Source organism: Lithobates pipiens, unplaced genomic scaffold (assembly GCF_037356315.1).
Source record: "Lithobates pipiens isolate NorthernLeopardFrog02 unplaced genomic scaffold, aLitPip1_a1.2 Scaffold_114, whole genome shotgun sequence".
Lineage (NCBI taxonomy): Eukaryota > Metazoa > Chordata > Amphibia > Anura > Ranidae > Lithobates > Lithobates pipiens.
In genome coordinates, this window is record NW_027507701.1 from 262,501 (window position 1) to 286,003 (window position 23,503).

At 52.3% G+C, this 23,503-nt stretch overlaps 61 non-coding genes and 39 pseudogenes across 61 annotated transcripts in view; all 100 read right to left on the bottom strand.

Moving 5' to 3' along the window:
• Nucleotides 1–110, bottom strand: part of LOC143971713 (5S ribosomal RNA) — a 119-nt gene extending 9 nt beyond the window's left edge. Inside the window, exon 1 of the ribosomal RNA XR_013271872.1 lies at nt 1–110. This exon is cut by the window's left edge and continues 9 nt beyond it. This is a non-coding gene — a ribosomal RNA (5S ribosomal RNA).
• Nucleotides 111–219: 109 nt separating this feature from the next.
• On the bottom strand, nt 220–338 carry LOC143964276 (5S ribosomal RNA; annotated as a pseudogene).
• A 110-nt stretch (nt 339–448) lies between these two features.
• LOC143962877 (5S ribosomal RNA) lies at nt 449–567 on the bottom strand. Its single transcript, XR_013270822.1, has one exon. It is a non-coding gene; the product is annotated as a 5S ribosomal RNA (ribosomal RNA).
• A 109-nt stretch (nt 568–676) lies between these two features.
• Nucleotides 677–795, bottom strand: LOC143963651 (5S ribosomal RNA; annotated as a pseudogene).
• Nucleotides 796–904: 109 nt separating this feature from the next.
• LOC143963356 (5S ribosomal RNA) lies at nt 905–1,023 on the bottom strand (annotated as a pseudogene).
• A 109-nt stretch (nt 1,024–1,132) lies between these two features.
• Nucleotides 1,133–1,251, bottom strand: LOC143963110 (5S ribosomal RNA; annotated as a pseudogene).
• Nucleotides 1,252–1,360: 109 nt separating this feature from the next.
• On the bottom strand, nt 1,361–1,479 carry LOC143961558 (5S ribosomal RNA). Its single transcript, XR_013270498.1, has one exon. It is a non-coding gene; the product is annotated as a 5S ribosomal RNA (ribosomal RNA).
• Nucleotides 1,480–1,588: 109 nt separating this feature from the next.
• On the bottom strand, nt 1,589–1,707 carry LOC143962222 (5S ribosomal RNA). Its single transcript, XR_013270652.1, has one exon. It is a non-coding gene; the product is annotated as a 5S ribosomal RNA (ribosomal RNA).
• A 109-nt stretch (nt 1,708–1,816) lies between these two features.
• Nucleotides 1,817–1,935, bottom strand: LOC143967576 (5S ribosomal RNA; annotated as a pseudogene).
• Nucleotides 1,936–2,044: 109 nt separating this feature from the next.
• On the bottom strand, nt 2,045–2,163 carry LOC143963887 (5S ribosomal RNA; annotated as a pseudogene).
• A 109-nt stretch (nt 2,164–2,272) lies between these two features.
• On the bottom strand, nt 2,273–2,391 carry LOC143963117 (5S ribosomal RNA; annotated as a pseudogene).
• Nucleotides 2,392–2,500: 109 nt separating this feature from the next.
• On the bottom strand, nt 2,501–2,619 carry LOC143961564 (5S ribosomal RNA). The gene has a single exon (XR_013270500.1). It is a non-coding gene; the product is annotated as a 5S ribosomal RNA (ribosomal RNA).
• A 109-nt stretch (nt 2,620–2,728) lies between these two features.
• Nucleotides 2,729–2,847, bottom strand: LOC143962228 (5S ribosomal RNA). Its single transcript, XR_013270653.1, has one exon. It is a non-coding gene; the product is annotated as a 5S ribosomal RNA (ribosomal RNA).
• Nucleotides 2,848–2,956: 109 nt separating this feature from the next.
• Nucleotides 2,957–3,075, bottom strand: LOC143965827 (5S ribosomal RNA; annotated as a pseudogene).
• A 109-nt stretch (nt 3,076–3,184) lies between these two features.
• LOC143964206 (5S ribosomal RNA) lies at nt 3,185–3,303 on the bottom strand (annotated as a pseudogene).
• Nucleotides 3,304–3,412: 109 nt separating this feature from the next.
• On the bottom strand, nt 3,413–3,531 carry LOC143961816 (5S ribosomal RNA). Its single transcript, XR_013270562.1, has one exon. It is a non-coding gene; the product is annotated as a 5S ribosomal RNA (ribosomal RNA).
• A 109-nt stretch (nt 3,532–3,640) lies between these two features.
• On the bottom strand, nt 3,641–3,759 carry LOC143961520 (5S ribosomal RNA). The gene has a single exon (XR_013270489.1). It is a non-coding gene; the product is annotated as a 5S ribosomal RNA (ribosomal RNA).
• A 109-nt stretch (nt 3,760–3,868) lies between these two features.
• Nucleotides 3,869–3,987, bottom strand: LOC143973627 (5S ribosomal RNA). Its single transcript, XR_013272103.1, has one exon. It is a non-coding gene; the product is annotated as a 5S ribosomal RNA (ribosomal RNA).
• Nucleotides 3,988–4,096: 109 nt separating this feature from the next.
• On the bottom strand, nt 4,097–4,215 carry LOC143961968 (5S ribosomal RNA). Its single transcript, XR_013270597.1, has one exon. It is a non-coding gene; the product is annotated as a 5S ribosomal RNA (ribosomal RNA).
• Nucleotides 4,216–4,324: 109 nt separating this feature from the next.
• LOC143969940 (5S ribosomal RNA) lies at nt 4,325–4,443 on the bottom strand. The gene has a single exon (XR_013271711.1). It is a non-coding gene; the product is annotated as a 5S ribosomal RNA (ribosomal RNA).
• Nucleotides 4,444–4,552: 109 nt separating this feature from the next.
• On the bottom strand, nt 4,553–4,671 carry LOC143961953 (5S ribosomal RNA). Its single transcript, XR_013270594.1, has one exon. It is a non-coding gene; the product is annotated as a 5S ribosomal RNA (ribosomal RNA).
• A 109-nt stretch (nt 4,672–4,780) lies between these two features.
• Nucleotides 4,781–4,899, bottom strand: LOC143967841 (5S ribosomal RNA; annotated as a pseudogene).
• Nucleotides 4,900–5,008: 109 nt separating this feature from the next.
• On the bottom strand, nt 5,009–5,117 carry LOC143968405 (5S ribosomal RNA; annotated as a pseudogene).
• Nucleotides 5,118–5,226: 109 nt separating this feature from the next.
• LOC143962789 (5S ribosomal RNA) lies at nt 5,227–5,345 on the bottom strand. Its single transcript, XR_013270793.1, has one exon. It is a non-coding gene; the product is annotated as a 5S ribosomal RNA (ribosomal RNA).
• Nucleotides 5,346–5,454: 109 nt separating this feature from the next.
• LOC143968968 (5S ribosomal RNA) lies at nt 5,455–5,574 on the bottom strand (annotated as a pseudogene).
• Nucleotides 5,575–5,683: 109 nt separating this feature from the next.
• Nucleotides 5,684–5,802, bottom strand: LOC143973600 (5S ribosomal RNA). Its single transcript, XR_013272089.1, has one exon. It is a non-coding gene; the product is annotated as a 5S ribosomal RNA (ribosomal RNA).
• Nucleotides 5,803–5,911: 109 nt separating this feature from the next.
• LOC143963826 (5S ribosomal RNA) lies at nt 5,912–6,030 on the bottom strand (annotated as a pseudogene).
• A 109-nt stretch (nt 6,031–6,139) lies between these two features.
• LOC143968781 (5S ribosomal RNA) lies at nt 6,140–6,258 on the bottom strand (annotated as a pseudogene).
• A 109-nt stretch (nt 6,259–6,367) lies between these two features.
• On the bottom strand, nt 6,368–6,486 carry LOC143967088 (5S ribosomal RNA; annotated as a pseudogene).
• Nucleotides 6,487–6,595: 109 nt separating this feature from the next.
• On the bottom strand, nt 6,596–6,714 carry LOC143964654 (5S ribosomal RNA; annotated as a pseudogene).
• A 109-nt stretch (nt 6,715–6,823) lies between these two features.
• LOC143963749 (5S ribosomal RNA) lies at nt 6,824–6,942 on the bottom strand (annotated as a pseudogene).
• A 109-nt stretch (nt 6,943–7,051) lies between these two features.
• Nucleotides 7,052–7,170, bottom strand: LOC143973216 (5S ribosomal RNA). Its single transcript, XR_013272008.1, has one exon. It is a non-coding gene; the product is annotated as a 5S ribosomal RNA (ribosomal RNA).
• A 109-nt stretch (nt 7,171–7,279) lies between these two features.
• Nucleotides 7,280–7,398, bottom strand: LOC143964854 (5S ribosomal RNA; annotated as a pseudogene).
• A 109-nt stretch (nt 7,399–7,507) lies between these two features.
• On the bottom strand, nt 7,508–7,626 carry LOC143966679 (5S ribosomal RNA; annotated as a pseudogene).
• Nucleotides 7,627–7,735: 109 nt separating this feature from the next.
• LOC143965428 (5S ribosomal RNA) lies at nt 7,736–7,854 on the bottom strand (annotated as a pseudogene).
• Nucleotides 7,855–7,963: 109 nt separating this feature from the next.
• LOC143971889 (5S ribosomal RNA) lies at nt 7,964–8,082 on the bottom strand. Its single transcript, XR_013271888.1, has one exon. It is a non-coding gene; the product is annotated as a 5S ribosomal RNA (ribosomal RNA).
• A 109-nt stretch (nt 8,083–8,191) lies between these two features.
• On the bottom strand, nt 8,192–8,310 carry LOC143970755 (5S ribosomal RNA). The gene has a single exon (XR_013271785.1). It is a non-coding gene; the product is annotated as a 5S ribosomal RNA (ribosomal RNA).
• Nucleotides 8,311–8,419: 109 nt separating this feature from the next.
• LOC143971250 (5S ribosomal RNA) lies at nt 8,420–8,538 on the bottom strand. Its single transcript, XR_013271830.1, has one exon. It is a non-coding gene; the product is annotated as a 5S ribosomal RNA (ribosomal RNA).
• Nucleotides 8,539–8,647: 109 nt separating this feature from the next.
• On the bottom strand, nt 8,648–8,766 carry LOC143970986 (5S ribosomal RNA). The gene has a single exon (XR_013271806.1). It is a non-coding gene; the product is annotated as a 5S ribosomal RNA (ribosomal RNA).
• Nucleotides 8,767–8,875: 109 nt separating this feature from the next.
• Nucleotides 8,876–8,994, bottom strand: LOC143962822 (5S ribosomal RNA). The gene has a single exon (XR_013270805.1). It is a non-coding gene; the product is annotated as a 5S ribosomal RNA (ribosomal RNA).
• A 109-nt stretch (nt 8,995–9,103) lies between these two features.
• On the bottom strand, nt 9,104–9,222 carry LOC143963594 (5S ribosomal RNA; annotated as a pseudogene).
• Nucleotides 9,223–9,331: 109 nt separating this feature from the next.
• Nucleotides 9,332–9,450, bottom strand: LOC143969774 (5S ribosomal RNA). Its single transcript, XR_013271696.1, has one exon. It is a non-coding gene; the product is annotated as a 5S ribosomal RNA (ribosomal RNA).
• Nucleotides 9,451–9,559: 109 nt separating this feature from the next.
• Nucleotides 9,560–9,678, bottom strand: LOC143962886 (5S ribosomal RNA). Its single transcript, XR_013270824.1, has one exon. It is a non-coding gene; the product is annotated as a 5S ribosomal RNA (ribosomal RNA).
• Nucleotides 9,679–9,787: 109 nt separating this feature from the next.
• On the bottom strand, nt 9,788–9,906 carry LOC143968504 (5S ribosomal RNA; annotated as a pseudogene).
• A 109-nt stretch (nt 9,907–10,015) lies between these two features.
• LOC143964931 (5S ribosomal RNA) lies at nt 10,016–10,134 on the bottom strand (annotated as a pseudogene).
• Nucleotides 10,135–10,243: 109 nt separating this feature from the next.
• On the bottom strand, nt 10,244–10,362 carry LOC143962893 (5S ribosomal RNA). The gene has a single exon (XR_013270825.1). It is a non-coding gene; the product is annotated as a 5S ribosomal RNA (ribosomal RNA).
• Nucleotides 10,363–10,471: 109 nt separating this feature from the next.
• LOC143967398 (5S ribosomal RNA) lies at nt 10,472–10,590 on the bottom strand (annotated as a pseudogene).
• A 109-nt stretch (nt 10,591–10,699) lies between these two features.
• LOC143973161 (5S ribosomal RNA) lies at nt 10,700–10,818 on the bottom strand. Its single transcript, XR_013272003.1, has one exon. It is a non-coding gene; the product is annotated as a 5S ribosomal RNA (ribosomal RNA).
• Nucleotides 10,819–10,927: 109 nt separating this feature from the next.
• Nucleotides 10,928–11,046, bottom strand: LOC143965805 (5S ribosomal RNA; annotated as a pseudogene).
• A 326-nt stretch (nt 11,047–11,372) lies between these two features.
• LOC143962000 (5S ribosomal RNA) lies at nt 11,373–11,491 on the bottom strand. Its single transcript, XR_013270603.1, has one exon. It is a non-coding gene; the product is annotated as a 5S ribosomal RNA (ribosomal RNA).
• A 109-nt stretch (nt 11,492–11,600) lies between these two features.
• On the bottom strand, nt 11,601–11,720 carry LOC143968449 (5S ribosomal RNA; annotated as a pseudogene).
• A 109-nt stretch (nt 11,721–11,829) lies between these two features.
• Nucleotides 11,830–11,948, bottom strand: LOC143971052 (5S ribosomal RNA). The gene has a single exon (XR_013271812.1). It is a non-coding gene; the product is annotated as a 5S ribosomal RNA (ribosomal RNA).
• A 109-nt stretch (nt 11,949–12,057) lies between these two features.
• LOC143962946 (5S ribosomal RNA) lies at nt 12,058–12,176 on the bottom strand. The gene has a single exon (XR_013270842.1). It is a non-coding gene; the product is annotated as a 5S ribosomal RNA (ribosomal RNA).
• Nucleotides 12,177–12,285: 109 nt separating this feature from the next.
• LOC143971625 (5S ribosomal RNA) lies at nt 12,286–12,404 on the bottom strand. The gene has a single exon (XR_013271864.1). It is a non-coding gene; the product is annotated as a 5S ribosomal RNA (ribosomal RNA).
• Nucleotides 12,405–12,513: 109 nt separating this feature from the next.
• On the bottom strand, nt 12,514–12,632 carry LOC143971536 (5S ribosomal RNA). Its single transcript, XR_013271856.1, has one exon. It is a non-coding gene; the product is annotated as a 5S ribosomal RNA (ribosomal RNA).
• Nucleotides 12,633–12,698: 66 nt separating this feature from the next.
• On the bottom strand, nt 12,699–12,817 carry LOC143962603 (5S ribosomal RNA). The gene has a single exon (XR_013270735.1). It is a non-coding gene; the product is annotated as a 5S ribosomal RNA (ribosomal RNA).
• Nucleotides 12,818–12,926: 109 nt separating this feature from the next.
• LOC143964865 (5S ribosomal RNA) lies at nt 12,927–13,045 on the bottom strand (annotated as a pseudogene).
• Nucleotides 13,046–13,154: 109 nt separating this feature from the next.
• LOC143964200 (5S ribosomal RNA) lies at nt 13,155–13,273 on the bottom strand (annotated as a pseudogene).
• A 109-nt stretch (nt 13,274–13,382) lies between these two features.
• On the bottom strand, nt 13,383–13,501 carry LOC143965960 (5S ribosomal RNA; annotated as a pseudogene).
• Nucleotides 13,502–13,610: 109 nt separating this feature from the next.
• Nucleotides 13,611–13,729, bottom strand: LOC143971900 (5S ribosomal RNA). Its single transcript, XR_013271889.1, has one exon. It is a non-coding gene; the product is annotated as a 5S ribosomal RNA (ribosomal RNA).
• Nucleotides 13,730–13,838: 109 nt separating this feature from the next.
• Nucleotides 13,839–13,957, bottom strand: LOC143970348 (5S ribosomal RNA). Its single transcript, XR_013271748.1, has one exon. It is a non-coding gene; the product is annotated as a 5S ribosomal RNA (ribosomal RNA).
• Nucleotides 13,958–14,066: 109 nt separating this feature from the next.
• LOC143971261 (5S ribosomal RNA) lies at nt 14,067–14,185 on the bottom strand. The gene has a single exon (XR_013271831.1). It is a non-coding gene; the product is annotated as a 5S ribosomal RNA (ribosomal RNA).
• Nucleotides 14,186–14,294: 109 nt separating this feature from the next.
• On the bottom strand, nt 14,295–14,413 carry LOC143971008 (5S ribosomal RNA). Its single transcript, XR_013271808.1, has one exon. It is a non-coding gene; the product is annotated as a 5S ribosomal RNA (ribosomal RNA).
• A 109-nt stretch (nt 14,414–14,522) lies between these two features.
• Nucleotides 14,523–14,641, bottom strand: LOC143963007 (5S ribosomal RNA). The gene has a single exon (XR_013270862.1). It is a non-coding gene; the product is annotated as a 5S ribosomal RNA (ribosomal RNA).
• Nucleotides 14,642–14,750: 109 nt separating this feature from the next.
• On the bottom strand, nt 14,751–14,869 carry LOC143963602 (5S ribosomal RNA; annotated as a pseudogene).
• A 109-nt stretch (nt 14,870–14,978) lies between these two features.
• Nucleotides 14,979–15,097, bottom strand: LOC143969895 (5S ribosomal RNA). The gene has a single exon (XR_013271707.1). It is a non-coding gene; the product is annotated as a 5S ribosomal RNA (ribosomal RNA).
• Nucleotides 15,098–15,206: 109 nt separating this feature from the next.
• LOC143969477 (5S ribosomal RNA) lies at nt 15,207–15,325 on the bottom strand. Its single transcript, XR_013271669.1, has one exon. It is a non-coding gene; the product is annotated as a 5S ribosomal RNA (ribosomal RNA).
• Nucleotides 15,326–15,434: 109 nt separating this feature from the next.
• On the bottom strand, nt 15,435–15,553 carry LOC143968515 (5S ribosomal RNA; annotated as a pseudogene).
• A 109-nt stretch (nt 15,554–15,662) lies between these two features.
• On the bottom strand, nt 15,663–15,781 carry LOC143964942 (5S ribosomal RNA; annotated as a pseudogene).
• A 109-nt stretch (nt 15,782–15,890) lies between these two features.
• Nucleotides 15,891–16,009, bottom strand: LOC143961787 (5S ribosomal RNA). The gene has a single exon (XR_013270553.1). It is a non-coding gene; the product is annotated as a 5S ribosomal RNA (ribosomal RNA).
• A 109-nt stretch (nt 16,010–16,118) lies between these two features.
• Nucleotides 16,119–16,237, bottom strand: LOC143967409 (5S ribosomal RNA; annotated as a pseudogene).
• A 109-nt stretch (nt 16,238–16,346) lies between these two features.
• LOC143973172 (5S ribosomal RNA) lies at nt 16,347–16,465 on the bottom strand. Its single transcript, XR_013272004.1, has one exon. It is a non-coding gene; the product is annotated as a 5S ribosomal RNA (ribosomal RNA).
• Nucleotides 16,466–16,574: 109 nt separating this feature from the next.
• On the bottom strand, nt 16,575–16,693 carry LOC143965816 (5S ribosomal RNA; annotated as a pseudogene).
• A 326-nt stretch (nt 16,694–17,019) lies between these two features.
• Nucleotides 17,020–17,138, bottom strand: LOC143962008 (5S ribosomal RNA). Its single transcript, XR_013270605.1, has one exon. It is a non-coding gene; the product is annotated as a 5S ribosomal RNA (ribosomal RNA).
• A 109-nt stretch (nt 17,139–17,247) lies between these two features.
• Nucleotides 17,248–17,367, bottom strand: LOC143968460 (5S ribosomal RNA; annotated as a pseudogene).
• Nucleotides 17,368–17,476: 109 nt separating this feature from the next.
• On the bottom strand, nt 17,477–17,595 carry LOC143971063 (5S ribosomal RNA). Its single transcript, XR_013271813.1, has one exon. It is a non-coding gene; the product is annotated as a 5S ribosomal RNA (ribosomal RNA).
• Nucleotides 17,596–17,704: 109 nt separating this feature from the next.
• LOC143963065 (5S ribosomal RNA) lies at nt 17,705–17,823 on the bottom strand. Its single transcript, XR_013270874.1, has one exon. It is a non-coding gene; the product is annotated as a 5S ribosomal RNA (ribosomal RNA).
• Nucleotides 17,824–17,932: 109 nt separating this feature from the next.
• On the bottom strand, nt 17,933–18,051 carry LOC143971636 (5S ribosomal RNA). The gene has a single exon (XR_013271865.1). It is a non-coding gene; the product is annotated as a 5S ribosomal RNA (ribosomal RNA).
• Nucleotides 18,052–18,160: 109 nt separating this feature from the next.
• On the bottom strand, nt 18,161–18,279 carry LOC143971547 (5S ribosomal RNA). The gene has a single exon (XR_013271857.1). It is a non-coding gene; the product is annotated as a 5S ribosomal RNA (ribosomal RNA).
• A 66-nt stretch (nt 18,280–18,345) lies between these two features.
• Nucleotides 18,346–18,464, bottom strand: LOC143963978 (5S ribosomal RNA; annotated as a pseudogene).
• Nucleotides 18,465–18,573: 109 nt separating this feature from the next.
• Nucleotides 18,574–18,692, bottom strand: LOC143966271 (5S ribosomal RNA). The gene has a single exon (XR_013271623.1). It is a non-coding gene; the product is annotated as a 5S ribosomal RNA (ribosomal RNA).
• A 109-nt stretch (nt 18,693–18,801) lies between these two features.
• Nucleotides 18,802–18,920, bottom strand: LOC143967321 (5S ribosomal RNA; annotated as a pseudogene).
• A 300-nt stretch (nt 18,921–19,220) lies between these two features.
• Nucleotides 19,221–19,339, bottom strand: LOC143961636 (5S ribosomal RNA). The gene has a single exon (XR_013270515.1). It is a non-coding gene; the product is annotated as a 5S ribosomal RNA (ribosomal RNA).
• A 109-nt stretch (nt 19,340–19,448) lies between these two features.
• LOC143961400 (5S ribosomal RNA) lies at nt 19,449–19,567 on the bottom strand. The gene has a single exon (XR_013270460.1). It is a non-coding gene; the product is annotated as a 5S ribosomal RNA (ribosomal RNA).
• A 109-nt stretch (nt 19,568–19,676) lies between these two features.
• LOC143962931 (5S ribosomal RNA) lies at nt 19,677–19,795 on the bottom strand (annotated as a pseudogene).
• Nucleotides 19,796–19,904: 109 nt separating this feature from the next.
• Nucleotides 19,905–20,023, bottom strand: LOC143973529 (5S ribosomal RNA). Its single transcript, XR_013272076.1, has one exon. It is a non-coding gene; the product is annotated as a 5S ribosomal RNA (ribosomal RNA).
• Nucleotides 20,024–20,132: 109 nt separating this feature from the next.
• LOC143962031 (5S ribosomal RNA) lies at nt 20,133–20,251 on the bottom strand. Its single transcript, XR_013270609.1, has one exon. It is a non-coding gene; the product is annotated as a 5S ribosomal RNA (ribosomal RNA).
• Nucleotides 20,252–20,360: 109 nt separating this feature from the next.
• Nucleotides 20,361–20,479, bottom strand: LOC143969554 (5S ribosomal RNA). Its single transcript, XR_013271676.1, has one exon. It is a non-coding gene; the product is annotated as a 5S ribosomal RNA (ribosomal RNA).
• Nucleotides 20,480–20,588: 109 nt separating this feature from the next.
• LOC143961925 (5S ribosomal RNA) lies at nt 20,589–20,707 on the bottom strand. The gene has a single exon (XR_013270588.1). It is a non-coding gene; the product is annotated as a 5S ribosomal RNA (ribosomal RNA).
• A 109-nt stretch (nt 20,708–20,816) lies between these two features.
• LOC143970634 (5S ribosomal RNA) lies at nt 20,817–20,935 on the bottom strand. Its single transcript, XR_013271774.1, has one exon. It is a non-coding gene; the product is annotated as a 5S ribosomal RNA (ribosomal RNA).
• A 108-nt stretch (nt 20,936–21,043) lies between these two features.
• On the bottom strand, nt 21,044–21,162 carry LOC143972896 (5S ribosomal RNA). Its single transcript, XR_013271979.1, has one exon. It is a non-coding gene; the product is annotated as a 5S ribosomal RNA (ribosomal RNA).
• A 109-nt stretch (nt 21,163–21,271) lies between these two features.
• On the bottom strand, nt 21,272–21,390 carry LOC143967753 (5S ribosomal RNA). Its single transcript, XR_013271640.1, has one exon. It is a non-coding gene; the product is annotated as a 5S ribosomal RNA (ribosomal RNA).
• A 109-nt stretch (nt 21,391–21,499) lies between these two features.
• Nucleotides 21,500–21,618, bottom strand: LOC143970513 (5S ribosomal RNA). The gene has a single exon (XR_013271763.1). It is a non-coding gene; the product is annotated as a 5S ribosomal RNA (ribosomal RNA).
• A 109-nt stretch (nt 21,619–21,727) lies between these two features.
• LOC143964259 (5S ribosomal RNA) lies at nt 21,728–21,846 on the bottom strand. The gene has a single exon (XR_013271108.1). It is a non-coding gene; the product is annotated as a 5S ribosomal RNA (ribosomal RNA).
• A 300-nt stretch (nt 21,847–22,146) lies between these two features.
• Nucleotides 22,147–22,265, bottom strand: LOC143970645 (5S ribosomal RNA). The gene has a single exon (XR_013271775.1). It is a non-coding gene; the product is annotated as a 5S ribosomal RNA (ribosomal RNA).
• A 109-nt stretch (nt 22,266–22,374) lies between these two features.
• On the bottom strand, nt 22,375–22,493 carry LOC143972597 (5S ribosomal RNA). The gene has a single exon (XR_013271952.1). It is a non-coding gene; the product is annotated as a 5S ribosomal RNA (ribosomal RNA).
• A 109-nt stretch (nt 22,494–22,602) lies between these two features.
• On the bottom strand, nt 22,603–22,721 carry LOC143962619 (5S ribosomal RNA). The gene has a single exon (XR_013270740.1). It is a non-coding gene; the product is annotated as a 5S ribosomal RNA (ribosomal RNA).
• Nucleotides 22,722–22,830: 109 nt separating this feature from the next.
• LOC143961997 (5S ribosomal RNA) lies at nt 22,831–22,949 on the bottom strand. Its single transcript, XR_013270602.1, has one exon. It is a non-coding gene; the product is annotated as a 5S ribosomal RNA (ribosomal RNA).
• A 109-nt stretch (nt 22,950–23,058) lies between these two features.
• On the bottom strand, nt 23,059–23,177 carry LOC143962906 (5S ribosomal RNA). Its single transcript, XR_013270829.1, has one exon. It is a non-coding gene; the product is annotated as a 5S ribosomal RNA (ribosomal RNA).
• A 109-nt stretch (nt 23,178–23,286) lies between these two features.
• On the bottom strand, nt 23,287–23,405 carry LOC143962964 (5S ribosomal RNA; annotated as a pseudogene).
• Nucleotides 23,406–23,503: the final 98 nt, after the last annotated feature.

Sequence of the window (23,503 nt, forward strand, 5' to 3'; positions counted from 1 at the left end):
CACCTGGAATTCCCAGGCGGTCTCCCATCCAGGTACTAACCAGGCCCGACCCTGCTTAGCATCCGAGATCAGACGAGATCGAGCGCATTCAGGGTGATGTGGCCGTAGGCGATCTTGCAACCTACTTACAACTCTCTTGACAAAAGCCAAGGTGGTCACCTCGGGCAATCGAGAGGAAAAATACAGCAGGTCGCCAAAGCCAACAACATAATGGAAAAAAGCCTATGGCACATGGTATTCCCAGGCGGTCTCCCATCCAGGTAATAACCAGGCCCGACCCTGCTTAGCATCCGAGATCAGATGAGATCGAGCGCATTCAGGGTGATGTGGCCGTAGGCGAGCTTTGCACCCTACTTACAACTCTCTTGACAAAAGCCAAGGTGGTCACCTCGGGCAATCGAGAGGAAAAATACAGCAGGTCGCCAAAGCCAACAACATAATGGAAGAAAGCCTACGGCACCTGGTATTCCCAGGCGGTCTCCCATCCAGGTACTAGCCAGGCCCGACCCTGCTTAGCATTCGAGATCACATGAGATTGAGCGCATTCAGGGTGATGTGGCCGTAGGAGATCTTGCACCCTACTTACAACTCTCTTGACAAAAGCCAAGGTGGTCACCTCGGGCAATCGAGAGGAAAAATACAGCAGGTCGCCAAAGCCAACAACATAATGGAAAAAAGCCTACGGCACCTTGTATTCCCAGGTGGTCTCCCATCCAGGTACTAACCAGGCCCGACTCTGCTTAGCATCCGAGATCAGACGAGATCGAGAGCATTCAGGGTGATGTGGCCATAGGCGAACTTGCACCCTACTTACAACTCTCTTGACAAAAGCCAAGGTGGTCACCTCGGGCAATCGAGAGGAAAAATACAGCAGGTCGCCAAAGCCAACAACATGATGGAAAAAAGCCTACGGCACCTGGTATTCCCAGGCGGTCACCCATCCAGGTTCTAACCAGGCCCGACCCTGCTTGGCAACCGAGATCAGACGAGATCGAGCGCATTCAGGGTGATGTGGCCGTAGGCAATCTTGCACCCTACTTACAAATCTCTTGACAAAAGCCAAGGTGGTCACCTCGGGCAATCGAGAGGAAAAATACAGCAGGTCGCCAAAGCCAACAACATAATGGAAAAAAGCCTACGGCACCTGGTATTCCCAGGCGGTCTGCCATCCAGGTACTAACCAGGCCCGACTCTGCTTAGCATCCGAGATCAGACGAGATCGAGCGCATTCAGGGTGATGTTGCCGTAGGCGATCTTACACCCTACTTACAACTCTCTTGACAAAAGCCAAGGTGGTCACCTCGGGCAATCGAGAGGAAAAATACAGCAGGTCGCCAAAGCCAACAACATAATGGAAAAAAGCCTACGGCACCTGGTATTCCCAGGCGGTCTCCCATCCAGGTACTAACCAGGCCCGACCCTGCTTAGCATACGAGATCAGACGAGATCGAGCGCATTCAGGGTGATGTGGCGGTAGGCGAGCTGGCACCCTACTTACAACTCTCTTGACAAAAGCCAAGGTGGTTACCTCGGGCAATCGCGAGGAAAAATACAGTAGGTCGCCAAAGCCAACAACATAATGGAAAAAAGCCTACGGCAACTGGAATTCCCAGGCGGTCTCCCATCCAGGTACTAACCAGACCCGACCCTGCTTAGCATCCGAGATCAGACGAGATCGAGTGCATTCAGGGTGATGTGGCTGTAGGCGATCTTGCACCCTACTTACAAATCTCTTGACAAAAGCCAAGGTGGTCACCTCGGGCAATCGAGAGGAAAAATACAGCAGGTCGCCAAAGCCAACAACATAATGGAAAAAAGCCTATGGCACCTGGTATTTCCAGGTGGTCTGCCATCCAGGTACTAACCAGGCCCGACCCTGCTTAGCATCCGAGATCAGACAAGATCGAGCGCATACAGGGTGATGTTGCCGTAGGCGATCTTACACCCTACTTACAACTCTCTTGACAAAAGCCAAGGTGGTCACCTCGGGCAATTGAGAGGAAAAATACAGTAGGTCGCCAAAGCCAACAACATAATGGAAAAAAGCCTACGGCACCTGGAATTCCCAGGCGGTCTCCCATCCAGGTACGAACCAGGGCCGACCCTGCTTAGCATCCGAGATCAGACGAGATCGAGCGCATACAGGGTGATGTTGCCGTAGGCGATCTTACACCCTACTTACAAATCTCTTGACAAAAGCCAAGGTGGTCACCTCGGGCAATCGAGAGGAAAAATACAGCAGGTCGCCAAAGCCAACAACATAATGGAAAAAAGCCTACGGCACCTGGTATTCCCAGGCGGTCTGCCATCCAGGTACTAACCAGGCCCGACTCTGCTTAGCATCCGAGATCAGACGAGATCGAGCGCATTCAGGGTGATGTTGCCGTAGGCGATCTTACACCCTACTTACAACTCTCTTGACAAAAGCCAAGGTGGTCACCTCGGGCAATCGAGAGGAAAAATACAGCAGGTCGCCAAAGCCAACAACATAATGGAAAAAAGCCTACGGCACCTGGTATTCCCAGGCGGTCTCCCATCCAGGTACTAACCAGGCCCGACCCTGCTTAGCATACGAGATCAGACGAGATCGAGCGCATTCAGGGTGATGTGGCGGTAGGCGAGCTGGCACCCTACTTACAACTCTCTTGACAAAAGCCAAGGTGGTTACCTCGGGCAATCGCGAGGAAAAATACAGTAGGTCGCCAAAGCCAACAACATAATGGAAAAAAGCCTACGGCAACTGGAATTCCCAGGCGGTCTCCCATCCAGGTACTAACCAGACCCGACCCTGCTTAGCATCCGAGATCAGACGAGATCGAGTGCATTCAGGGTGATGTGGCTGTAGGCGATCTTGCACCCTACTTACAAATCTCTTGACAAAAGCCAAGGTGGTCACCTCGGGCAATCGAGAGGAAAAATACAGCAGGTCGCCAAAGCCAACAACATAATGGAAAAAAGCCTACGGCACCTGGTATTTCCAGGTGGTCTGCCATCCAGGTACTAACCAGGCCCGACCCTGCTTAGCATCCGAGATCAGACAAGATCGAGCGCATACAGGGTGATGTTGCCGTAGGCGATCTTACACCCTACTTACAACTCTCTTGACAAAAGCCAAGGTGGTCACCTCGGGCAATCGAGAGGAAAAATACAGTAGGTCGCCAAAGCCAACAACATAATGGAAAAAAGCCTACGGCACCTGGAATTCCCAGGCGGTCTCCCATCCAGGTACGAACCAGGGCCGACCCTGCTTAGCATCCGAGATCAGACGAGGTCGAGCGCATTCAGGGTGATGTGGCCGTAGGCGATCTTGCACCCTACTTACAACTCTCTTGACAAAAGCCAAGGTGGTCACCTCAGGCAATCAAGAGGAAAAATACAGCAGATCACCAAAGCCAACAACATAATGGAAAAAAGCCGACGGCACCTGGTATTCCCAGGCGGTCTCCCATCCAGGTACTAACCAGGCCCGACCCTGCTTAGCATCCGAGATCAGACGAGATCGAGTGCATTCAGGGTGATGCGGCCGTAGGTGATCTTGCACCCTACTTACAACTCTCTTGACAAAAGCCAAGGTGGTCACCTCGGGCAATCGAGAGGAAAAATACAGCAGGTCGCCAAAGCCAACAACATAATGGAAAAAAACCTACGGCACCTGGTATTCCCAGGCGGTCACCCATCCAGGTACTAACCAGGCCCGACCCTGCTTAGCATCCGAGATCAGACGAGATCGAGCGCATTCGGGGTGATGTTGCCGTAGGCGATCTTGCACCCTACTTACAACTGTCTTGACAAAAGCCAAGGTGGTCACCTCGGGCAATCGAGAGGAAAAATACAGCAGGTCGCCAAAGCCAACAACATAATGGAAAAAAGCCTACGGCACCTGGTATTCCCAGGCGGTCTCCCATCCAGGTACTAACCAGGCCCGACCCTGCTTGGCATCCGAGATCAGACGAGGTCGAGCGCATTCAGGGTGATGTGGCCGTAGGCGATCTTGCACCCTACTTACAACTCTCTTGACAAAAGCTAAGGTGGTCACCTCGGGCAATCGAGAGGAAAAATACAGCAGGTCGCCAAAGCCAACAACATAATGGAAAAAAACCTACGGCACCTGGTATTCCCAGGCGGTCTCCCATCCAGGTACTAACCAGGCCCGACCCTGCTTAGCATCCGAGATCAGACGAGATCGAGCGCATTCGGGGTGATGTTGCCGTAGGCGATCTTGCACCCTACTTACAACTGTCGTGACAAAAGCCAAGGTGGTCACCTCGGGCAATCGAGAGGAAAAATACAGCAGGTCGCCAAAGCCAACAACATAATGGAAAAAAGCCTACGGCACCTGGTATTCCCAGGCGGTCTCCCATCCAGGTACTAACCAGGCCCGACCCTGCTTGGCATCCGAGATCAGACGAGATCGAGCGCATTCAGGGTGATGTGGCCGTAGGCGATCTTGCACCCTACTTACAACTCTCTTGACAAAAGCCAAGGTGGTCACCTCGGGCAATCGAGAGGAAAAATACAGCAGGTCGCCAAAGCCAACAACATAATGGAAAAAAGCCTACGGCACCTGGTATTCCCAGGCGGTCTCCCATCCAGGTACTAACCAGGGCCAACCCTGCTTAGCATCCGAGATCAGACGAGGTCGAGCGCATTCAGGGTGATGTGGCCGTAGGCGATCTTGCACCCTACTTACAACTCTCTTGACAAAAGCCAAGGTGGTCACCTCGGGCAATCAAGAGGAAAAATACAGCAGGTCGCCAAAGCCAACAACATAATGGAAAAAAGCCTACGGCACCTGGTATTCCCAGGCCGTCTCCCATCCAGGTACTAACCAGGCCCGACCCTGCTTAGCATGCGAGATCAGACGAGATTGAGCGCATTCAGGGTGATGCGGCCGTAGGTGATCTTGCACCCTACTTACAACTCTCTTGACAAAAGCCAAGGTGGTCACCTCGGGCAATCGAGAGGAAAAATACAGCAGGTCACCAAAGCCAACAACATAATGGAAAAAAGCCTACGGCACCTGGTATTCCCAGGCGGTCTCCCATCTAGGTACTAACCAGGCCCGACCCTGCTTAGCATCAGAGATCGAGCGCATTCAGGGTGATGTGGCCGTAGGCGATCTTGCATCCTACTTACAACTCTCTTGAAAAAAGCCAAGGTAGTCACCTCGGGCAATCGAGCGGAAAAATACAGCAGGTCGCCAAAGCCAACAACATAATGGAAAAAAGCCTACGGCACCTGGTATTCCCAGGCGGTCTCCCATCCAGGTACTAACCAGGCCCGACCCTGCTTAGCATCCGAGATCAGGCGAGATTGAGCGCATTCAGGGTGATGTGGCCGTAGGCGATCTTGCACCCTACTTACAACTCTCTTGACAAAAGCCAAGGTGGTCACCTCGGGCAATCGAGAGGAAAAATACAGCAGGTCGCCAAAGCCAACAACATAATGGAAAAAAGCCTACGGCACCTGGTATTCCCAGGCGGTCTCCCATTCAGGTTCTAACAAGGCCCGACTCCTGCTTAGCATCCGAGATCAGACGAGATCGAGCGCATTCAGGGTGATGTGGCCGTAGGTGATCTTGCACCCTACTTACAACTCTCTTGACAAAAGCCAAGGTGGTCACCTCGGGCAATCATGAGGAAAAATACAGCAGGTCACCAAAGCCAACAACATAATGGAAAAAAGCCTACGGCACATGGTATTCCCAGGCGGTCTCCCATCCAGGTACTAACCATGCCCGACGCTGCTTAGCATCCGAGATCAGACGAGATCGAGCGCATTCAGGGTGATGTGGCCGTAGGCGATCTTGCACCCTACTTACAACTCTCTTGACAAAAGCCAAGGTGGTCACCTCGGGCAATCGAGAGGAAAAATACCACAGGTCGCCAAAGCCAACAACATTATGGAAAAAAGCCTACGGCACCTGGTATTCCCAGGCGGTCTCCCATCCAGGTACTAAACAGGCCCGACCCTGCTTAGCATCCAAGATCAAACGAGATCGAGCGCATTCAGGGTGATGTGGCTGTAGGCAATCTTGCACCCTACTTACAACTCTCTTGACAAAAGCCAAGGTGGTCACCTCGGGCAATCGAGACGAAAAATACAGAAGGTCGCCAAAGCCAACAACATAATGGAAAAAAGCCTACGGCACCTGGAATTCTCAGGCGGTCTCCCATCCAGGTAATAACCAGGCCTGACCCTGCTTAGCATCTGAGATCAGACGAAATCGAGCGCATTCAGGGTGATGTGGCCGAAGACGATCTTGCTCCCTACTTACAACTCTCTTGACAAAAGCCAAGGTGGTCACCTCGGGCAATCAAGAGGAAAAATACAGGAGGTCGCCAAAGCCAACAACATAATGGAAAAAAGCCTACGGCACCTGGTATTCCCAGGCGGTCTCCCATCCAGGTACTAACCAGGCCCGACTCTGCTTAGCATCTGAGATCAGACGAGAGCGAACGCATTCAGGGTGATGTGGCCGTAGGCGATCTTGCACTCTACTTACAACTCTCTTGACAAAAGCCAAGGTGGTCACCTCGGGCAATCGAGAGGAAAAATACAGCAGGTCGCCAAAGCCAACAACATAATGGAAAAAAGCCTACGGCACCTGGTATTCCCAGGCGGTCTCCCATCCAGGTACTAACCAGGCCCGACCCTGCTTAGCATCCAAGATCAGACGAGAGCAAGCGCATTCAGGGTGATGTGGCCATAGGCGATCTTGCACCCTACTTACAACTCTCTTGACAAAAGCCAAGGTGGTCACCTCGGGCAATCGAGAGGAAAAATACAGCAGGTCGCCAAAGCCAACAACATAATGGAAAAAAGCCTACGGCACCTGGTATTCCCAGGCGGTCTCCCATGCAGGTACTAACCAGGCCCGACCCTGCTTAGCATCCGAGATCAGACGAGATTGTGTGCTTTTAGGGTGATGTGGCCGTAGGCCATCTTGCACCCTACTTACAACTCTCTTGACAAAAGCCAAAGTGGTCACCTCGGGCAATCGAGAGGAAAAATACAGCAGGTCGCCAAAGCCAACAACATAATGGAAAAAAGCCTACGGCACCTGATATTCCCAGGCGGTCTCCCATCCAGGTACTAACCAGGCTCGACCCTGCTTAGCATCCGAGATCAGACAAGATCGAGCGCATTCAGGGTGATGTGGCCATAGGCAACCTTGCACTCTACTTACAACTCTCTTGACAAAAGCCAAGGTGGTCACCTCGGGCAAGCGAGAGGAAAAATACAGCAGGTCGTCAAAGCCAACAACATAATGGAAAAAAGCCTACGGCACCTTGTATTCCCAGGCGGTCTCCCATCCAGGTACTAACCAGGCCCGACCCTGCTTAGCATCCAAGATCAGATGAAATCAAGCGCATTCAGGGTGATGTGGCCGTAGGCGATCTTGCACCCTACTTACAACTCTCTTGACAAAAGCCAAGGTGGTCACCTCGGGCAATCGAGAGGAAAAATACAGCAGGTCGCCAAAGCCAACAACATAATGAAAAAATGGCTATGGCACCTGGTATTCCCAGGCGGTCTCCCATCCAGGTACTAACCAGGCCCGAACCTGCTTAGCATCCGAGACCAGACGAGATCGAGCGCATTCAGGGTGATGTGGCCGTAGGCGATCTTACACCCTACTTACAACTCTCTTGACAAAAGCCAAGGTGGTCACCTCGGGCAATCGAGAGGAAAAATACAGCAGGTCGCCAAAGCCAACAACATAATGGAAAAAATCCTATGGCACCTGGTATTCCCAGGCGGTCTCCCATCCAGGTACTAACCAGGCCTGACCCTGCTTAGCATCCGAGATCAGAGGAGATCGAGCGCATTCAGGGTGATGTGGCCGTAGGCAATCTTGCACCCTACTTACAACTCTCTTGACAAAAGCCAAGGTGGTCACCTCGGGCAATGGAGAGGAAAAATACAGCAGGTCGCCAAAGCCAACAACATAATGGAAAAAAGCCTACGGCACCTGGAATTCCCAGGCGGTCTCCCATCCAGGTACTAACCAGGCCCGACCCTGCTTAGCATCCGAGATCAGACAAGATCGAGCGCATTCAGGGTGATGTGGCCGTAGGCGATCTTACACCCTACTTACAACTCTCTTGACAAAAGCCAAGGTGGTCACCTCGGGCAATGGAGAGGAAAAATACAGCAGGTCGCCAAAGCCAACAACATAATGGAAAAAAGCCTACGGCACCTGGTATTCCCAGGCGGTCTCCCATCCTGGTACTAACCAGGCCCGACCCTGCTTAGCATCCGAGATCAGACGAGATCGAGCGCATTCAGGGTGATGTGGCCGTAGGCAATCTTGCACTCTACTTACAACTCTCTTGACAAAAGCCAAGGTGGTAACCTCGGGCAATCGAGAGGAAAAATACAGCAGGTCGCCAAAGCCAACAACATAATGGAAAGAAGCCTACGGCACCTGGTATTCCCAGGCGGTCTCCCATCCAGGTACTAACCAGGCCCGACTCTGCTTAGCATCCGAGATCAGACGAGATCGAGCGCATTCAGGGTGATGTGGCCGTAGGCAATCATGCACTCTACTTACAACTCTCTTGACAAAAGCCAAGGTGGTAACCTCGGGCAATCGAGAGGAAAAATACAGCAAGTCGCCAAAGCCAACAACATAATGGAAAGAAGCCTACGGCACCTGGTATTCCCAGGCGGTCTCCCATCCAGGTACTAACCAGGCCCGACCCTGCTTAGCATCCAAGATCAGACGAGATCGAGCGCATTCAGGGTGATGTGGCCGTAGGCAATCTTGCACCCTACTTACAACTCTCTTGACAAAAGCCAAGGTGGTCACCTCGGGCAATCGAGAGGAAAAATACAGCAGGTCGCCAAAGCCAACAACATAATGGAAAAAAGCCTACGGCACCTGGTATTCCCAGGCGGTCTCCCATCCAGGTACTAACCAGGCCCGACCCTGCTTAGCATCCGAGATCAGACGAGATCGAGCGCATTCAGGGTGATGTGGCCGTAGGCGATCTTGCACCCTACTTACAACTCTCTTGACAAAAGCCAAGGTGGTCACCTCGGGCAATCGAGAGGAAAAATACAGCAGGTCGCCAAAGCCAACAACATTATGGCCAAAAGCCTACGGCACCTGGTATTCCCAGGCGGTCTCCCATCCAGGTACTAACCAGGCCCGACCCTGCTTAGCATCCTAGATCAGACGAGATCGAGCGCATTCAGGGTGATGTGGCTGTAGGCGATCTTGCACCCTACTTACAACTCTCTTGACAAAGGCCAAGGTGGTCACCTCGGGCAATCGAGAGGAAAAATACAGCAGGTCGCCAAAGCCAACAACATAATGGAAAAAAGCCTACGGCACCTGGTATTCCCAGGCGGTCTCCCATCCAGGTACTAACCAGGCCCAACCCTGCTTAGCATCCGAGATCAGACGAGATCGAGCGCATTCAGGGTGATGTGGCCGTAGGCGATCTCACACCCTACTTACAACTCTCTTGACAAAAGAAAAGGTGGTCACCTCGGGCAATCGAGAGGAAAAATACAGCAGGTCGCCAAAGCCAACAACATAATGGAAAAAAGCCTACGGCACCTGGTATTCCCAGGCGGTCTCCCATCCAGGTACTAACCAGGCCCGACCCTGCTTAGCATCCGAGATCAGACGAGATCGAGCGCATTCAGGGTGATGTGGCCGTAGGCAATCTTGCACCCTACTTACAACTCTCTTGACAAAAGCCAAGGTGGTCACCTCGGGCAAGCGAGAGGAAAAATACAGCAGGTCGCCAAAGCCAACAACATAATGGAAAAAAGCCTACGGCACCTGGTATTCCCAGGCTGTCTCCCATCCAGATACTAACCAGGCCTGACCCTGCTTAGCATCCGAGATCAGACGAGATCGAGCGCATTCAGGGTGATGTGGCTGTAGCCGATCTTGCACACTACTTACAACTCTTTTGACAAAAGCCAAGGTGGTCACCTCGGGCTATCGAGAGGAAAAATACAGCAGGTCGCCAAAGCCAACAACATAATGGAAAAAAGCCTACGGCACCTGGTATTCCCAGGCGGTGTCCCATCTAGGTACTAACCAGGACCAACCCTGCTTAGCATCCGAGATCAGACGAGATCGAGCGCATTCAGGGTGACGTGGCTGTAGGCGTTCTTGCATCCTACTTACAACTCTCTTGACAAAAGCCAAGGTGGTCACCTCGGGCAATAGAGAGGAAAAATACAGCAGGTCGCCAAAGCCAACAACATAATGGAAAAAAGCCTACGGCACCTGGTATTCCCAGGCGGTATCCCATCCAGGTACTAACCAGGCCCGACCCTGCTTAGCATCCGAGATCAGACGAGATGGAGCGCATTCAGGGTGATGTGGCCGTAGGCGATCTTGCACCCTACTTACAACTCACTTGACAAAAGCCAAGGTGGTCACCTCGGGCAATCGAGAGGAAAAATACAGCAGGTCGCCAAAGCCAACAACATAATGGAAAAAAGCCTATGGCATGTGGTATTCCCAGGCGGTCTCCCATCCAGGTACTAACCAGGCCCGACCCTGCTTAGCATCCGAGAACAGACGAGATCGAGCGCATTCAGGGTGATGTGGCCGTAGGCGATCTTGCACCCTACTTACAACTCTCTTGACAAAAGCCAAGGTGGTCACCTCGGGCAATCGAGAGGAAAAATACAGCAGGTCGCCAAAGCCAACAACATAATGGAAAAAAGCCTACGGCACCTGGTATTCCCAGGCGGTCTCCCATCCAGGTACTAATCAGGCCCGACCCTGCTTAGCATCCGAGATCAGATGAGATCGAGCGCATTCAGGGTGATGTGGCTATAGGCGATCTTGCACCCTACTTACAACTCTCTTGACAAAAGCCAAGGTGGTCACCTCGGGCAATCGAGAGGAAAAATACAGCAGGTCGCCAAAGCCAACAACATAATGGAAAAAAGCTTACGGCACCTGGTGTTCCCAGGCAGTCTCCCATCCAGGTACTAACCAGGCCCGACCCTGCTTAGCATCCGAGATCAGATGAGATGGAGCGCATTCAGGGTGATGTGGCCGTAGACGATCTTGCACCCTACTTACAACTCACTTGACAAAAGCCAAGGTGGTCACCTCGGGCAATCGAGAGGAAAAATACAGCAGGTCGCCAAAGCCACCAACATAATGGAAAAAAGCCTATTGTACCTGGTATTCCCAGGCGGTCTCCCATCCAGGCCCGACCCTGCTTAGCATCCGAGATCAGACGAGATCGAGCGCATTCAGGGTGATGTGGCCGTAGGCAACGTTGCACCCTACTTACAACTCTCTTGACAAAAGCCAAGGTGGTCACCTCGGGCAATCGAGAAGAAAAATACAGAAGGTCGCCAAAGCCAACAATATAATGGAAAAAAGCCTACGGCACCTGGTATTCCCAGGCGGTCTCCCATGCAGGTACTAACCAGACCCGACCCTGCTTAGCATCCGAGATCAGACGAGATCGAGCGCATTCAGGGTGATGTGGCCATAGGCAATCTTGCACCCTACTTACAACTCTCTTGACAAAAGCCAAGGTGGTCACCTCGGGCAATCGAGAGGAAAAATACAGCAGGTCGCCAAAGCCAACAGCATAATGGAAAAAAGCCTACGGCACCTGGTATTCCCAGGCGGTCTCCATATCCAGGTACTAACCAGGCCCGACCTTGCTTAGCATGTGAGATCAGATGAGATCGAGCGCATTCAGGGTGATGTGGCCGTAGGCAATCTTGCACCCTACTTACAACTCTCTTGACAAAAGCCAAGGTGGTCACCTCGGGCAATCGAGAGGAAAAATACGGCAGGTCGCCAAAGCCAACAACATAATGGAAAAAAGCCTACGGCACCTGGTATTCCCAGGCGGTCTCCCATCCAGGTACTAACCAGGCCCGACCCTGCTTAGCATCAGAGATCAGATGAGATCGAGCGCATTCAGGGTGATGTGGCCGTAGGCGATCTTGCACCCTACTTACAACTCTCTTGACAAAAGCCAAGGTGGTCACCTCGGGCAATCGAGAGGAAAAATACAGCAGGTCGCCAAAGCCAACAACATAATGGAAAAAAGCCTACGGCACCTGGTATTCCCAGGCGGTCTCCCATCCAGGTACTAACCAGGCCCGACCCTGCTTAGCATCCGAGATCAGACGAGATCGAGCGCATTCAGGGTGATGTGGCCGTAGGCGATCTTGCACACTACTTACAACTCTCTTGACAAAAGCCAAGGTGGTCACCTCGGGCAATCGAGAGGAAAAATACAGCAGGTCGCCAAAGCCAACAACATAATGGAAAAAAGCCTACGGCACCTGGTATTCCCAGGCGGTCTACCATCCAGGTACTAACCAGGCCCGACCCTGCTTAGCATCCGAGACCAGACGAGATCGAGTGCATTCAGGGTGATGTGGCCGTAGGCGATCTTGCACCCTACTTACAACTCTCTTGACAAAAGCCAAGGTGGTCACCTCGGGCAATCGAGAGGAAAAATACAGCAGGTCGCCAAAGCCAACAACATAATGGAAAAAAGCCTACGGCACCTGGTATTCCCAGGCGGTCTCCTATCCAGGTACTAACCAGGCCCGACCCTGCTTAGCATCCGAGATCAGACGAGATCGAGCGCATTCAGGGTGATGTGGCCGTAGGCGATCACCTCGGGCAATCGAGAGGAAAAATATAGCAGGTCGCCAAAGCCAACAACATAATGGAAAAAAGCCTACGGCACCCGCTATTCCCAGGCGGTCTCCCATCCAGGTACTAACCAGGCTCGACCCTGCTTAGCATCCGAGATCAGACAAGATCGAGCGCATTCAGGGTGATGTGGCCATAGGCAACCTTGCACTCTACTTACAACTCTCTTGACAAAAGCCAAGGTGGTCACCTCGGGCAAGCGAGAGGAAAAATACAGCAGGTCGTCAAAGCCAACAACATAATGGAAAAAAGCCTACGGCACCTTGTATTCCCAGGCGGTCTCCCATCCAGGTACTAACCAGGCCCGACCCTGCTTAGCATCCAAGATCAGATGAAATCAAGCGCATTCAGGGTGATGTGGCCGTAGGCGATCTTGCACCCTACTTACAACTCTCTTGACAAAAGCCAAGGTGGTCACCTCGGGCAATCGAGAGGAAAAATACAGCAGGTCGCCAAAGCCAACAACATAATGAAAAAATGCCTATGGCACCTGGTATTCCCAGGCGGTCTCCCATCCAGGTACTAACCAGGCCCGAACCTGCTTAGCATCCGAGACCAGACGAGATCGAGCGCATTCAGGGTGATGTGGCCGTAGGCGATCTTACACCCTACTTACAACTCTCTTGACAAAAGCCAAGGTGGTCACCTCGGGCAATCGAGAGGAAAAATACAGCAGGTCGCCAAAGCCAACAACATAATGGAAAAAATCCTATGGCACCTGGTATTCCCAGGCGGTCTCCCATCCAGGTACTAACCAGACCTGACCCTGCTTAGCATCCGAGATCAGACGAGATCGAGCGCATTCAGGGTGATGTGGCCGTAGGCAATCTTGCACCCTACTTACAACTCTCTTGACAAAAGCCAAGGTGGTCACCTCGGGCAATGGAGAGGAAAAATACAGCAGGTCGCCAAAGCCAACAACATAATGGAAAAAAGCCTACGGCACCTGGAATTCCCAGGCGGTCTCCCATCCAGGTACTAACCAGGCCCGACCCTGCTTAGCATCCGAGATCAGACAAGATCGAGCGCATTCAGGGTGATGTGGCCGTAGGCGATCTTACACCCTACTTACAACTCTCTTGACAAAAGCCAAGGTGGTCACCTCGGGCAATGGAGAGGAAAAATACAGCAGGTCGCCAAAGCCAACAACATAATGGAAAAAAGCCTACGGCACCTGGTATTCCCAGGCGGTCTCCCATCCTGGTACTAACCAGGCCCGACCCTGCTTAGCATCCAAGATCAGACGAGATCGAGCGCATTCAGGGTGATGTGGCCGTAGGCAATCTTGCACTCTACTTACAACTCTCTTGACAAAAGCCAAGGTGGTAACCTCGGGCAATCGAGAGGAAAAATACAGCAGGTCGCCAAAGCCAACAACATAATGGAAAGAAGCCTACGGCACCTGGTATTCCCAGGCGGTCTCCCATCCAGGTACTAACCAGGCCCGACTCTGCTTAGCATCCGAGATCAGACGAGATCGAGCGCATTCAGGGTGATGTGGCCGTAGGCAATCATGCACTCTACTTACAACTCTCTTGACAAAAGCCAAGGTGGTAACCTCGGGCAATCGAGAGGAAAAATACAGCAGGTCGCCAAAGCCAACAACATAATGGAAAGAAGCCTACGGCACCTGGTATTCCCAGGCGGTCTCCCATCCAGGTACTAACCAGGCCCGACCCTGCTTAGCATCCAAGATCAGACGAGATCGAGCGCATTCAGGGTGATGTGGCCGTAGGCAATCTTGCACCCTACTTACAACTCTCTTGACAAAAGCCAAGGTGGTCACCTCGGGCAATCGAGAGGAAAAATACAGCAGGTCGCCAAAGCCAACAACATAATGGAAAAAAGCCTACGGCACCTGGTATTCCCAGGCGGTCTCCCATCCAGGTACTAACCAGGCCCGACCCTGCTTAGCATCCGAGATCAGACGAGATCGAGCGCATTCAGGGTGATGTGGCCGTAGGCGATCTTGCACCCTACTTACAACTCTCTTGACAAAAGCCAAGGTGGTCACCTCGGGCAATCGAGAGGAAAAATACAGCAGGTCGCCAAAGCCAACAACATTATGGCCAAAAGCCTACGGCACCTGGTATTCCCAGGCGGTCTCCCATCCAGGTACTAACCAGGCCCGACCCTGCTTAGCATCCTAGATCAGACGAGATCGAGCGCATTCAGGGTGATGTGGCTGTAGGCGATCTTGCACCCTACTTACAACTCTCTTGACAAAGGCCAAGGTGGTCACCTCGGGCAATCGAGAGGAAAAATACAGCAGGTCGCCAAAGCCAACAACATAATGGAAAAAAGCCTACGGCACCTGGTATTCCCAGGCGGTCTCCCATCCAGGTACTAACCAGGCCCAACCCTGCTTAGCATCCGAGATCAGACGAGATCGAGCGCATTCAGGGTGATGTGGCCGTAGGCGATCTCACACCCTACTTACAACTCTCTTGACAAAAGAAAAGGTGGTCACCTCGGGCAATCGAGAGGAAAAATACAGCAGGTCGCCAAAGCCAACAACATAATGGAAAAAAACCTACGGCACCTGGTATTCCCAGGCGGTCTCCCATCCAGGTACTAACCAGGCCCGACCCTGCTTAGCATCCGAGATCAGACGAGATCGAGCGCATTCAGGGTGATGTGGCCGTAGGCAATCTTGCACCCTACTTACAACTCTCTTGACAAAAGCCAAGGTGGTCACCTCGGGCAAGCGAGAGGAAAAATACAGCAGGTCGCCAAAGCCAACAACATAATGGAAAAAAGCCTACGGCACCTGGTATTCCCAGGCTGTCTCCCATCCAGATACTAACCAGGCCTGACCCTGCTTAGCATCCGAGATCAGACGAGATCGAGCGCATTCAGGGTGATGTGGCTGTAGCCGATCTTGCACACTACTTACAACTCTTTTGACAAAAGCCAAGGTGGTCACCTCGGGCTATCGAGAGGAAAAATACAGCAGGTCGCCAAAGCCAACAACATAATGGAAAAAAGCCTACGGCACCTGGTATTCCCAGGCGGTGTCCCATCTAGGTACTAACCAGGACCAACCCTGCTTAGCATCCGAGATCAGACGAGATCGAGCGCATTCAGGGTGACGTGGCTGTAGGCGTTCTTGCATCCTACTTACAACTCTCTTGACAAAAGCCAAGGTGGTCACCTCGGGCAATAGAGAGGAAAAATACAGCAGGTCGCCAAAGCCAACAACATAATGGAAAAAAGCCTACGGCACCTGGTATTCCCAGGCGGTCTCCCATCCAGGTACTAACCAGGCCCGACCCTGCTTAGCATCCGAGATCAGACGAGATGGAGCGCATTCAGGGTGATGTGGCCGTAGGCGATCTTGCACCCTACTTACAACTCACTTGACAAAAGCCAAGGTAGTCACCTCGGGCAATCGAGAGGAAAAATACAGCAGGTCGCCAAAGCCAACAACATAATGGAAAAAAGCCTATGGCATGTGGTATTCCCAGGCGGTCTCCCATCCAGGTACTAACCAGGCCCGACCCTGCTTAGCATCCGAGAACAGACGAGATCGAGCGCATTCAGGGTGATGTGGCCGTAGGCGATCTTGCACCCTACTTACAACTCTCTTGACAAAAGCCAAGGTGGTCACCTCGGGCAATCGAGAGGAAAAATACAGCAGGTCGCCAAAGCCAACAACATAATGGAAAAAAGCCTACGGCACCTGGTATTCCCAGGCGGTCTCCCATCCAGGTACTAATCAGGCCCGACCCTGCTTAGCATCCGAGATCAGATGAGATCGAGCGCATTCAGGGTGATGTGGCTATAGGCGATCTTGCACCCTACTTACAACTCTCTTGACAAAAGCCAAGGTGGTCACCTCGGGCAATCGAGAGGAAAAATACAGCAGGTCGCCAAAGCCAACAACATAATGGAAAAAAGCTTACGGCACCTGGTGTTCCCAGGCAGTCTCCCATCCAGGTACTAACCAGGCCCGACCCTGCTTAGCATCCGAGATCAGATGAGATGGAGCGCATTCAGGGTGATGTGGCCGTAGACGATCTTGCACCCTACTTACAACTCACTTGACAAAAGCCAAGGTGGTCACCTCGGGCAATCGAGAGGAAAAATACAGCAGGTCGCCAAAGCCACCAACATAATGGAAAAAAGCCTATTGTACCTGGTATTCCCAGGCGGTCTCCCATCCAGGCCCGACCCTGCTTAGCATCCGAGATCAGACGAGATCGAGCGCATTCAGGGTGATGTGGCCGTAGGCAACGTTGCACCCTACTTACAACTCTCTTGACAAAAGCCAAGGTGGTCACCTCGGGCAATCGAGAAGAAAAATACAGAAGGTCGCCAAAGCCAACAATATAATGGAAAAAAGCCTACGGCACCTGGTATTCCCAGGCGGTCTCCCATGCAGGTACTAACCAGACCCGACCCTGCTTAGCATCCGAGATCAGACGAGATCGAGCGCATTCAGGGTGATGTGGCCATAGGCAATCTTGCACCCTACTTACAACTCTCTTGACAAAAGCCAAGGTGGTCACCTCGGGCAATCGAGAGGAAAAATACAGCAGGTCGCCAAAGCCAACAGCATAATGGAAAAAAGCCTACGGCACCTGGTATTCCCAGGCGGTCTCCATATCCAGGTACTAACCAGGCCCGACCTTGCTTAGCATGTGAGATCAGATGAGATCGAGCGCATTCAGGGTGATGTGGCCGTAGGCAATCTTGCACCCTACTTACAACTCTCTTGACAAAAGCCAAGGTGGTCACCTCGGGCAATCGAGAGGAAAAATACGGCAGGTCGCCAAAGCCAACAACATAATGGAAAAAAGCCTACGGCACCTGGTATTCCCAGGCGGTCTCCCATCCAGGTACTAACCAGGCCCGACCCTGCTTAGCATCAGAGATCAGATGAGATCGAGCGCATTCAGGGTGATGTGGCCGTAGGCGATCTTGCACCCTACTTACAACTCTCTTGACAAAAGCCAAGGTGGTCACCTCGGGCAATCGAGAGGAAAAATACAGCAGGTCGCCAAAGCCAACAACATAATGGAAAAAAGCCTACGGCACCTGGTATTCCCAGGCGGTCTCCCATCCAGGTACTAACCAGGCCCGACCCTGCTTAGCATCCGAGATCAGACGAGATCGAGCGCATTCAGGGTGATGTGGCCGTAGGCGATCTTGCACACTACTTACAACTCTCTTGACAAAAGCCAAGGTGGTCACCTCGGGCAATCGAGAGGAAAAATACAGCAGGTCGCCAAAGCCAACAACATAATGGAAAAAAGCCTACGGCACCTGGTATTCCCAGGCGGTCTACCATCCAGGTACTAACCAGGCCCGACCCTGCTTAGCATCCGAGACCAGACGAGATCGAGTGCATTCAGGGTGATGTGGCCGTAGGCGATCTTGCACCCTACTTACAACTCTCTTGACAAAAGCCAAGGTGGTCACCTCGGGCAATCGAGAGGAAAAATACAGCAGGTCGCCAAAGCCAACAACATAATGGAAAAAAGCCTACGGCACCTGGTATTCCCAGGCGGTCTCCTATCCAGGTACTAACCAGGCCCGACCCTGCTTAGCATCCGAGATCAGACGAGATCGAGCGCATTCAGGGTGATGTGGCCGTAGGCGATCACCTCGGGCAATCGAGAGGAAAAATATAGCAGGTCGCCAAAGCCAACAACATAATGGAAAAAAGCCTACGGCACCCGCTACTCCCAGGCGGTCTCCCATCCAGGTACTAACCAGGCCCCACGCTGCTTAGCATCCGAGATCAGACGAGATCGAGCGCATTCAGGGTGATGTGGCCGTAGGCGATCTTGCACCCTACTTACAACTCTCTTGACAAAAGCCAAGGTGGTCACCTCGGGAAATCGAGAGGAAAAATACAGCAGGTCGCCAAAGCCAACAACATAATAGAAAAAAGCCTACGGCACCTGGTATTCCCAGGCGGTCTCCCATCCAGGTACTAACCAGGCCCGACCCTGCTTAGCATCCGAGACCAGACGAGATCGAGTGCATTCAGGGTGATGTGGCCGTAGGCGATCTGGCACCCTACTAACAACTCTCTTGACAAAAGCCAAGGTGGTCACCTCGGGGAATCGAGAGGAAAAATACAGCAGGTCGCCAAAGCCAACAACATAATGGAAAAAAGCCTACGGCACCCGGTATTCCCAGGCGGTCTCCCATCCAGGTACTAACCAGGCCAGACCCTGCTTAACATCTGAGATCAGACGAGATCGAGCGCATTCAGGGTGTTTTGGCAGTAGGCGATCTTACACCCTACTTACAACTCTCTAGACAAAAGCCAAGGTGGTCACCTCGGGCAATCGAGAGGAAAAATAAAGCAGGTCGCCAAAGCCCACAACATAATGGAAAATAGCCTATGGCACCGGGTATTCCCAGGCTTAGCATCCGAGATCAGACGAGATCGAGCGCATTCAGGGTGATGTGGCTGTAGGCAATCTTGCACCCTACTTACAACTCTCTTTACAAAAGCCAAGGTGGTCACCTCGGGCAATCGAGAGGAAAAATACAGCAGGTCGCCAAAGCCAACAACATAATGGAAAAAAGCCTACGGCACCTGGTATTCCCAGGCGGTCTCCCATCCAGGTACTAACCAGGCCCGACCCTGCTTAGCATCAGAGATCAGATGAGATCGAGCGCATTCAGGGTGATGTGGCCGTATGCGATCTTGCACCCTACTTACAACTCTCTTGACAAAAGCCAAGGTGGTCACCTCGGGCAAGCGAGAGGAAAAATACAGCAGGTCGCCAAAGCCAACAACATAATGGAAAAAAGCCTACGGCACCTGGTATTTCCAGGTGGTCTCCCATCCAGGTACTAACCAGGCCCGACCCTGCTTAGCATCCGAGATCAGACGAGATCGAGCGCATTCAGGGTGATGTGGCCGTAGGTGATCTTACACCCTACTTACAACTCTCTTGACAAAAGCCAAGGTGGTCACCTCGGGCAATTGAGAGGAAAAATACAGCAGGTCGCCAAAGCCAACAACATAATGGAAAAAAGCCTACGGCACCTGGTATTCCCAGGCGGTCTCCCATCCAGGTACTAACCAGGCCCGACCCTGCTTAGCATCCGAGATCAGATGACATCGAGCGCATTCAGGGTGATGTGGCCGTATGCGATCTTGCACCCTACTTACAACTCTCTTGACAAAAGCCAAGGTGGTCACCTCAGGCAATGGAGAGGGAAAATACAGCAGGTCGCCAAAGCCAACAACATAATGGAAAAAAGCCTACGGCACCTGGTATTCCCAGGCGGCCTCCCATCCAGGTACTAACCAGGCCCGACGCTGCTTAGCATCCGAGATCAGATGAGATCGAGCGCATTCAGGGTGATGTGGCCGTAGGCGATCTTGCACCCTACTTACAACTCTCTTGACAAAAGCCAAGGTGGTCACCTCGGGCAATCGAGAGGAAAAATACAGCAGGTCGCCAAAGCCAACAACATAATGTAAAAAAGCCTACGGCACCTGGTATTCCCAGGCGGTCTCCCATCCAGGTACTAACCAGGCCCAAACCTGCTTAGCATCTGAGACCAGATGAGATCGGGCGCATTCAAGATGATGTGGCCGTAGGCGATCTTGCACCCTACTTACAACTCTCTTGACAAAAGCCAAGGTGGTCACCTCGGGCAATCGAGAGGAAAAATACAGCAGGTCGCCAAAGCCAACAACATAATGGAAAAAAGCCTACGGCACCTGGTATTCCCAGGCGGTCTCCCATCCAGGTACTAACCAGGCCCGACCCTGCTTAGCATCCGAGATCAGATGAGATCGAGCGCATTCAGGGTGATGTGGCCGTATGCGATCTTGCACCCTACTTACAACTCTCTTGACAAAAGCCAAGGTGGTCACCTCGGGCAAGCGAGAGGAAAAATACAGCAGGTCGCCAAAGCCAACAACATAATGGAAAAAAGCCTACGGCACCTGGTATTTCCAGGTGGTCTCCCATCCAGGTACTAACCAGGCCCGACCCTGCTTAGCATCCGAGATCAGACGAGATCGAGCGCATACAGGGTGATGTGGCCGTAGGTGATCTTACACCCTACTTACAACTCTCTTGACAAAAGCCAAGGTGGTCACCTCGGGCAATTGAGAGGAAAAATACAGCAGGTCGCCAAAGCCAACAACATAATGGAAAAAAGCCTACGGCACCTGGTATTCCCAGGCGGTCTCCCATCCAAGTACTAACCAGGCCCGACCCTGCTTAGCATCCGAGATCAGATGAGATCGAGCGCATTCAGGGTGATGTGGCCATATGCGATCTTGCACCCTACTTACAACTCTCTTGACAAAAGCCAAGGTGGTCACCTCAGGCAATGGAGAGGGAAAATACAGCAGGTCGCCAAAGCCAACAACATAATGGAAAAAGCCTACGGCACCTGGTATTCCCAGGCGGCCTCCCATCCAGGTACTAACCAGGCCCGACGCTGCTTAGCATCCGAGATCAGATGAGATCGAGCGCATTCAGTGTGATGTGGCCGTAGGCGATCTTGCACCCTACTTACAACTCTCTTGACAAAAGCCAAGGTGGTCACCTCGGGCAATCGAGAGGAAAAATACAGCAGGTCGCCAAAGCCAACAACATAATGTAAAAAAGCCTACGGCACCTGGTATTCCCAGGCGGTCTCCCATCCAGGTACTAACCAGGCCCAAACCTGCTTAGCATCCGAGACCAGATGAGATCGGGCGCATTCAGGATGATGTGGCCGTAGGCGATCTTGCACCCTACTTACAACTCTCTTGACAAAAGCCAAGGTGGTCACCTCGGGCAATCGAGAGGAAAAATACAGCAGGTCGCAAAAGCCAACAACATAATGGAAAAAAGCCTACGGCACCTGGTATTCCCAGGCGGTCTCCCATGCAGGTACTAACCAGGCCCGACCCTGCTTAGCATCCGAGATCAGACGAGATCGAGCGCATTCAGGGTGATTTGGCCGTAGGCAATCTTGCACCCTACTTACAACTCTCTTGACAAAAGCCAAGGTGGTCACCTCAGGCAATGGAGAGGAAAAATACAGCAGGTCGCCAAAGCCAACAACATAATGTAAAAAAGCCTACGGCACCTGGTATTCCCAGGCGGTCTCCCATCCAGGTACTAACCAGGCCCAACCCTGCTTAGCATCCGAGATCAGATGAGATCGGGCGCATTCAGGATGATGTGGCCGTAGGTGATCTTGCACCCTATTTACAACTCTCTTGACAAAAGCCAAGGTGGTCACCTCAGGCAATCGAGAGGAAAAATACAGCAGGTCGCCAAAGCCCACAACATAATGGAAAATAGCCTATGGCACCGGGTATTCCCAGGCTTAGCATCCGAGATCAGACGAGATCGAGTGCATTCAGGGTGATGTGGCCGTAGGCGATCTTGCACCCTACTTACAACTCTCTTGACAAAAGCCAAGGTGGTCACCTCAGGCAATGGAGAGGAAAAATACAGCAGGTCGCCAAAGCCAACAACATAATGTAAAAAAGCCTACGGCACCTGGTATTCCCAGGCGGTCTCCCATCCAGGTACTAACCAGGCCCAACCCTGCTTAGCATCCGAGATCAGATGAGATTGGGCGCATTCAGGATGATGTGGCCGTAGGCAATCTTGCACCCTATTTACAACTCTCTTGACAAAAGCCAAGGTGGTCACCTCAGGCAATCGAGAGGAAAAATACAGCAGGTCGCCAAAGCCAACAACATAATGGAAAAAAGCCTACGGCACCTGGTATTCCCAGGCGGCCTCCCATCCAGGTACTAAACAGGCCCGACCCTGCTTAGCATCCGAGATCAGACGAGATCGAGCGCATTCAGGGTGATGTGGCCGTAGGCGATCTTGCACCCTACTTACAACTCTCTTGACAAAAGCCAAGGTGGTCACCTCGGGCAATCGAGAGGAAAAATACAGCAGGTCGCCAAAGCCAACAACATAATGGAAAAAAGCCTACGGCACCTGGTATTCCCAGGCGGTCTCCCATCCAGGTACTAACCAGGCCCGACCCTGCTTAGCATCTGAGATCAGACGAGATCGAGCGAATTCAGGGTGATGTGGCCATAGGCGATCTTGCATCCTACTTACAACTCTCTTGACAAAAGCCAAGGTGTTCACCTCGGGCAATCGAGAGGAAAAATACAGCAGGTCGCCAAAGCCAACAGCATAATGGAAAAAAGCCTACGGCACCTGGTATTCCCAGGCGGTCTCCCATCCAGGTACTAACCAGACCCGACACTGCTTAGCATCCGAGATCAGACGAGATCGAGCGCATTCAGGGTGATGTGGCCGTAGGCAATCTTGCACCCTACTTACAACTCTCTTGACAAAAGCCAAGGTGGTCACCTCGGGCAATCGAGAGGAAAAATACAGCAGGTCGCCAAAGCCAACAACATAATGGAAAAAAGCCTACGGCACCTGGTATTCCCAGGCGGTCTACTATCCAGGTACTAACCAGGCCCAACGCTGCTTAGCATCCGAGATCAGATGAGATCGAGCGCATTCAGGGTGATGTGGCCGTAGGCGATCTTGCACCCTACTTACAACTCTCTTGACAAAAGCCAAGGTGGTCACCTCGGGCAATTGAGAGGAAAAATACAGCAGGTCGCCAAAGCCAACAACATAATGGAAAAAAGCCTACGGCACCTGGTATTCCCAGGCGGTCTCCCATCCAGGTACTAACCAGGCCCGACCCTGCTTAGCATCCAAGATCAGATGAGATAGAGCGCATTCAGGGTGATGTTGCCGTAGGTGATCTTGCACCCAACTTACAACTCTCTTGACAAAAGCCAAGGTGGTCACCTCAGGCAATGGAGAGGAAAAATACAGCAGGTCGCCAAAGCCAACAACA